The sequence below is a fragment of the Hipposideros armiger genome, unplaced genomic scaffold (assembly GCF_001890085.2).
Source record: "Hipposideros armiger isolate ML-2016 unplaced genomic scaffold, ASM189008v1 scaffold_388, whole genome shotgun sequence".
Lineage (NCBI taxonomy): Eukaryota > Metazoa > Chordata > Mammalia > Chiroptera > Hipposideridae > Hipposideros > Hipposideros armiger.
In genome coordinates, this window is record NW_017731738.1 from 480,352 (window position 1) to 486,812 (window position 6,461).

General features: G+C 41.6%; 1 protein-coding gene across 5 annotated transcripts in view; it reads left to right on the forward strand.

Annotated features, from left to right (window-relative positions):
- RUSC2 (RUN and SH3 domain containing 2) overlaps window positions 1-6,461 on the forward strand; it is a 46,818-nt gene that overhangs the window by 16,103 nt on the left and 24,254 nt on the right. For 2 of the 5 annotated variants that reach the window (XM_019663294.1, XM_019663293.1), the window contains exons 2-3: window positions 389-795; window positions 1,120-1,220. The exons of 2 other annotated variants lie outside the window; for them this stretch is intronic. The gene's annotated coding sequence lies outside the window, so the exon portion shown is untranslated. The remainder of the gene's footprint in view (window positions 1-388; window positions 796-1,119; window positions 1,221-6,461) is intronic. One more of the 5 variants, XM_019663292.1, reaches the window with a different exon arrangement.

Genomic DNA, 6,461 nt, shown 5'->3' on the forward strand with positions numbered 1-6,461 from the left:
TGAATATACAGAAATGATTTTGCTGCCACCTGCTAGTGAGGCAGTCCCAAGTGCTCTTACCAAGCACAGTGAGCTGGACCTGGAGCCTGTCATCTAAATGGAAGATAAGTCAGCCCTGGCAAAGGCCATGACTCTGAGGAGTCTCAGGGACTGTGACTCCTCTGCTGAGAAAAAGGCCCGACTGAAACCTAGCAGAGCAAGGCTCCGATGGCTTCTAGCTGAGAGAGGAGTGTGCCTAAATGAAAATATTTCCTTGAAGGGCAGCTAGGCTTCTCTTTTTTTTTTTTCTCCTACTCCCCCACCCTGTCCCCACAGCTGGCTTGTGTAATTCAATCTAGATTCTTCTCATAGCCTACTTCAGTGTGCACATGTAGCCTTTTATTTACAGCTTTTGACAGACTGATTGGATAGCTGCTTACCAGCCTGCAGCCTCAGTCCAGTGCCTTGGGGGAGGGGAAGCAGAGAGCACTCTGGCCTTGCTTCCTGGAGCCTTGGACCCAAAAGGAACAGCCAAAGGAAAAGCAAGGGGTTGACCACACTGAACAGTGGAGGAGAAGCGTTTTTGTCCCAGCTAACTTGCTCCTGCAAGTACCCACTTGAGAGCTGTCCTCAAGCAGAGCAACCTGTGCTGGGCCTTTCAGCACCCACCCCTGGCAACTGTCTCTGGTCTTGGTTTTCCTGCTCCCCTGCTGCTCACCTATACCCAGCATAGGAGGCTTTAGCTCTCCATCTCTATTCCGTGGGCCTCATTTGCTGCTGCGTCCTCCATCCCCTCATCTGAAGAATTCTGTCAAGGTAGGAACTAAATCTTTCCTAATTCTCTATAGTCCTCTCCCTGCCTAACCTACATCATCAAAAGAAATAGGATTTACAGCGAATTCTCACTCTCTAGAGACTTCTAACTGTAGCATTTAGAAGCCAAGCACCTGGGAGAGTACAGGTGTGTGTGTGTGTGTGTGTGTGTGTGTTAAAAGGCAGGAGGGTGAGCAGGGGGACATTTATTACCACCCTGCACAGGAACCTTCCCTTGGGCTGCAGGTTTTAATTTGGCTTCGTTTGTAATTAGAGTTGAAAGGGACCTTAGGATGTCATCTGATTCAGCCTTCTGCCTCCAAACAGGTGCTATGAGTTGATCTAAGGAGGGAATCAAATGGTTGACCTAATGGAGAAAGGCATACACTTGCTGGCTGGATCAGTGGAAGAGAAGATGTTTTTTCCAGGTATAATCCCTTTTAAGCACAGAGAGACCCTGGGACAAAGCTAAATTTATTATTATGAGATTCTTATGGAATAAAGGAAAGCAACTCTTTACAACTCAGTGAGGGTCAGTGGCTTCTAGCTTATTCTTTTCCTGGGTGCAATCCCCAGTGCTGCAGTCAACATTCATTGAAATGGGGCCTTGGGGGCTTCAGGCACAGCTGAGCCTGAGAGGGGAAAGGCTTGGAACTTGTTGGGGGTTCCTCCTCCCCTGGATATTCTCTGTCAGTGATTTTGAATACATAAAGGCGCCTGCATATTTCCAGTTCATAAGGGAGGACATAGGCCTGGGTAAAAGGAGCTATACCCACACCAGGTGGTCCTAGGAAAGAACCCATTCTACTGTAGAGCCAGGCCTCTTCTAGAGTGTTTGTATTTGACTTTTAGGAGTGGACTTTTAACTGAACCTTTCTGTGACATAGTTGAGAAGCCAAAAGCAAAGGAAGCTCTGTGCTTGGAAAGAGGACTCTATATTAGAGAGGCCTGATAAGGAAGCAGCTGGGTGTGTCTGGGACAGCCCTTCAGGCTCCATCTCTGCTAACACGCTCCCAGCACGCTGGCTGTCCTCACTTGGAGTCCAGAATAACATAACACCAGTTCAGAACTGTGGCCTCCTCAGCTCAGAGCAGCTACACACACCCCGGAGGAAAGACACAGGAGCTACTCCATTTGTAGAACCAGGCTCCTGGTGCCATAGCCAGGTGCGCTCAGGCTTCTAACGGCCTGTTTGTTCTGTCCTGGCAACTCAGCCCAGACACCTTGGCAGGCAGTTATGCAAACTGGTTTTCCTGAGTTCATGCAGAAAGTTCATTTCTGTACTCAGAAGCCTGTTATTAGTGAGATTCATCAACACCATTTTCCAGACATATTTGATTTGAGAGCCACGAATAAAGAGAGAAGAGATGATGTCTACCAGTTAATCATGTGTTTCAGTCCCCATTTTCCCAACACCAACAGACGGTGCTCAATCTTGCCTTTGCCCACAGGTTTTCAGAATTTCTTCCTCTAAGCCCTAGGGTCCCCTGGGGTGCCTTTGGGGGCCCCCACAATGAAGAGAGGGAGTTGTAGTATATGAGGCTGTAGGCCTCCCCTGCTTCAACCAGAGTAGCTGTTTTATGTTATTGGGGCTGAAAAAGTTTGAAACCACTGCACTAACTCTTATCTCACATCCTGAAACATCTTTCTTGCTACACTAGCCCTCTCCCGAGGTGTGTTGAAATGATTTTAATAAAATTATGAGCCCCTCAAGTTGGACTTTTATCCCTGCGCATCCAGCACAGTGCTTGATACACAGTAGGAGTACAATAGATGCTTGTGGCTTGATTGATTGATGTACTCCTGAGATGATATTAATTAATGGCTTTGGGGTGCTTCTAGATCAGAGTGGAGTATATAGTACACCATAGTTTATTTGAATTTGTTATGATTTGAGCATTCTGACCTTTCCTATTGGAATCAATCACTCAGTCTGAGGTGAAATCATGGCGTTACTTAACATGGGTTGTTGCTGATGTAAAGAATACCTAAGTCAACACAAGCAAAAGTACTTCCTGTTGATTTCCAAAGAAGAGTGTCCTGAAGTAAAAGGTAAGCGATTGGGAAAGACGAGGGACAGAGGTCTACTAAGATCACATAGTATTATGTATTTTTTAGTACTTCTTGCTTTCGCTAAAAATTACCTGCCTGGATGGTTTTCAGAACTACTCAGTGTCTTGATTGTGAAAAACATAAATCTTTTTCTTTGCTAAGCTACACTTATAAAACGATGCCAACTATTTATCACTAGCCTCCAGTATATATCTATATGCATGTCTTTTTTTTCTGTTTTGGCTTTATTTTGTTTTTAATTAACTTATGTTTTATAAAAGTTATGTATATATTTAGTTTTTTAAAAAGCCAAATAATAGAAAAAGGACATTAGTGGGAAAACTAGCAAAATCCAAATAGCCTGCAAGTTTAGTTAATTGGAATGTACTCAATGTTAATTTCTTTTTTTTATAAATGTGCTATGATTATATAAGACGGTAACATTAGGGGAACTGATTGAAGGACATATAGGAACGCTGAACTCTCTTTGCAACTTTTCTAAAAATTTATCCCAAATAAATAATTTTGATAAGTTTATATACAGCAGTAAAGGTTTTCACAATGAAAAGAAAGACAAATAGTGCCAAATCTGGGACAATCTGAGCATCAGAATCAATAATACTAGCAATGGATTATGACCTATTGAATTTTTAAAAAAAAGAGAATCCAAGAGTCTGTAGTGATACCAAATAAAGGAAGGGAGGGAAGAAAAAAGGAAGGAAAGAAGGAAGGAAAGATGGGTGGAAGGAAAGGGAAGCCTTTCTTATATTAGAATGCCAACTAATGAGTGTAGAACGAATAATAGAGGGAAAATCATCTTTCACCCATCACAGTAAATAACTGATTCAGACAAAAATCATCAATGGATGCTAGCATTTTAAAAGAGTAATAGCAATGCTTTATATTTCTGTAAAACGTGTATAGTTTATAGAGCACTTTCACAAATACTGTGTTTTTTTTGTTTTGGTTTGGTTTTTTTAAAGATTTTTTTATTGGGGAATTGGGGGGATGGGAACAGTGCTGGGGAATTGGGGGAAGGGGAACAGACAAGTTGCTGTTGTTTTGTTCTTCAATCTAGTTGTGGAGGACGTTGCTTCACTGGCCCAAGTTAGCACCATCATTGCGCTCTTCCCTGGCGAGGCAGATCAGTCGCCGGCTTCTGGATGGCTGCTCACGCTGGCTGCTGGCTACATATGGTAGCCCATAGCAACCCACTGCCACAGGGGCTGCAGCCTATGCCATCGCCAGCGACTCACAGCAGCCCAGCTCCAGGTTGAGCTGTTGTTCATTATCTTAGCTGTGGAGGGCAGTGTCACTGGCCCTCATATGTGGGATCCGAACCGGGGTCCTCTGGCGTCCCAAGCCAGTTCTCAACCATCACGCCACTCGGCCTGCCCCACACATACTGTTTCGAGTAGGCTACTGTCAGATCTATAGCAGGAGTCAGAATGTATCTCCCCTTAGCTTCCACATCCTTGTTTTCACCTAGTGACTCCCCATAAAATAGCTTAGTCCGGGCATAGGAGTGTTCAGCAACTAGTGGTTATATTCATATGTGTTTTTATTTTCACCACCCCTAGATCTCTCTAGTAATCTCTTGCTACTTGCTTATCTTTGAGATTTTTATTTTTTATTCCAAACATGTCACACATAGCTGATTTGTATTCTGTATCTGACATTCTTAATATCTGAAATCCTTGCAGTTTAAAGGTATTATTTGTTGTTTTGTCTGTCACTCACTCATGGTATCTTGCTTCCATGTGTATGTATGATCTTTGCTATAAAGTAATTTTTGCTTGCTCTTTAATTTTGAGAAGCCTATAGACTTAAGTTGGAGATATTTTCCTCCAGAGAAGATTTGTATCTTCTTCTGCCAAAAGTGTGGGGAACCACCAACCCTGGATCACTTGAGCTTACTTTGAGGGTGTCAGTTTAATATGGGAGTCTCAGGTTTAGCTCCCCTCACCTTTCTAGTAGCCAGTGCATGTCATTCTGATCACAATTAAAATGCTTGGGGAATTGCTCCACAAGGAACTCTCGTCTTCCCCCTCTTACTCCATAGCTCGTTATTTTTTTTCCTCTTTTGGCGGGTAGAGAGGGTAGCCTTAGAGATTTTTCCTTTTTACTGTGAGCCCTGAAATGCTTTAAAAAGTATATGTTTTAGGAATTTTGATTATCCTATAGGCAATTGGGAGCTACTGGAGGCTTTTTAGTGGTCAGGTGACATATTGAAAGCTGTGCTTTGGGGAGATTAATCTTGTGTCAGTATATAGGAGAGCTGGGAGGAAAGAGCCAGAATGAAAGCAAGAAAACTAGTCTAGTTAGAGGCTATATAATAATTCAGAGGAGAAGTAATGCAGGTCTGAATTAGGATGATAGGAATCAGGGGTGGGAACTTAAAAGGTAATATGACCAGGGTTAAGAACACTGACTTTGGGATCAGACATATCTGTACCTGAATCCCAAATCAGACATTTACTGACTTGAGTTACATTAGGAAGATTATTTAATATCCCTGAGCCTCAGATTTCTGATCCATAAAATAGAGATAATAATGCTTAGTTTAGAGAATGGCTATATGGATCAAATGAGATAATGTAAGTAAGTGATTAGCAATAGCTACACTATATAGTAAAAGCACAATAAATTATTAGATCAATGCCTAAAACATTAGAAGGAAGACTCAGCATAACTTGTTGATTGTCTAAATGTGAACAGAGAATCCAGATGACTCTTATATTTTCAAGCTTGTTTTACTAGTCCAAAGAAAGCGGATTTGAAATAGAAAAATCAATTTGGCTTTAGATGTGTGAATTTGAGGAATAGTAAGAAGTATCTAATAGACTATTGGAGATTTGATCCTGGAAGTTCAGGGAGAATGTAAGAGTTGGAAATCAACAGCATAATGGGAAGGACTAAACACTTCATAGGCTGAAGACTTCAGATCGGAACCTTGTTGTACATCTACATTTAAATATGGGCCAGGTATTGTTTCATTAAACAATGAAGAAAGAATGATCTAAGAAGTAGAACTAGAAGGACTGGTGTTATGTAGAAGACAAAGGGGAAAAGGGTTTTCAATAGGAGATGATGACCAATTTAAATATTATATGTTCAAAAATTATAACTGCTTCAGACAGTTCAAACATTACAAGACAGATTGCTTTACTTAAGAAATGGTTAAAGGGAAAATAGGATTAACATAGTCCATTCTTTCAAGAATTTTGGTGTTGAAGAAAACAAAAGAAAGGGGGAGTTGTCTGAGGTCCCTGGGTTGATGACTAAGATAAAAGACAAAGTGATTGCACCATTTGACAGTCCTCCCAGCGATGTATGAGGGTTCTAGTTTCTCCACATTGTCATCAACTCTTGTTGTTGTCTGTCTTTTTAATTTTAGCCTTTTTAATAGAGTAGAATGGTATCTTATTTTTTTGATTTGCACTTCCATAATAATGAATGATGTTGAGATTCTTTTTTTTTTTTTAAAGATTTTTTTATTGGGGAATTGGGATGGGAACAGTACTGGGGAATTGGGGGATGGGGAACAGACAAGTTGCTGTTGTTTTGTTCTTCAGTCTAGTTGTGGAGGACGTCGCCTCACTGGCCCAAGTTGGCAC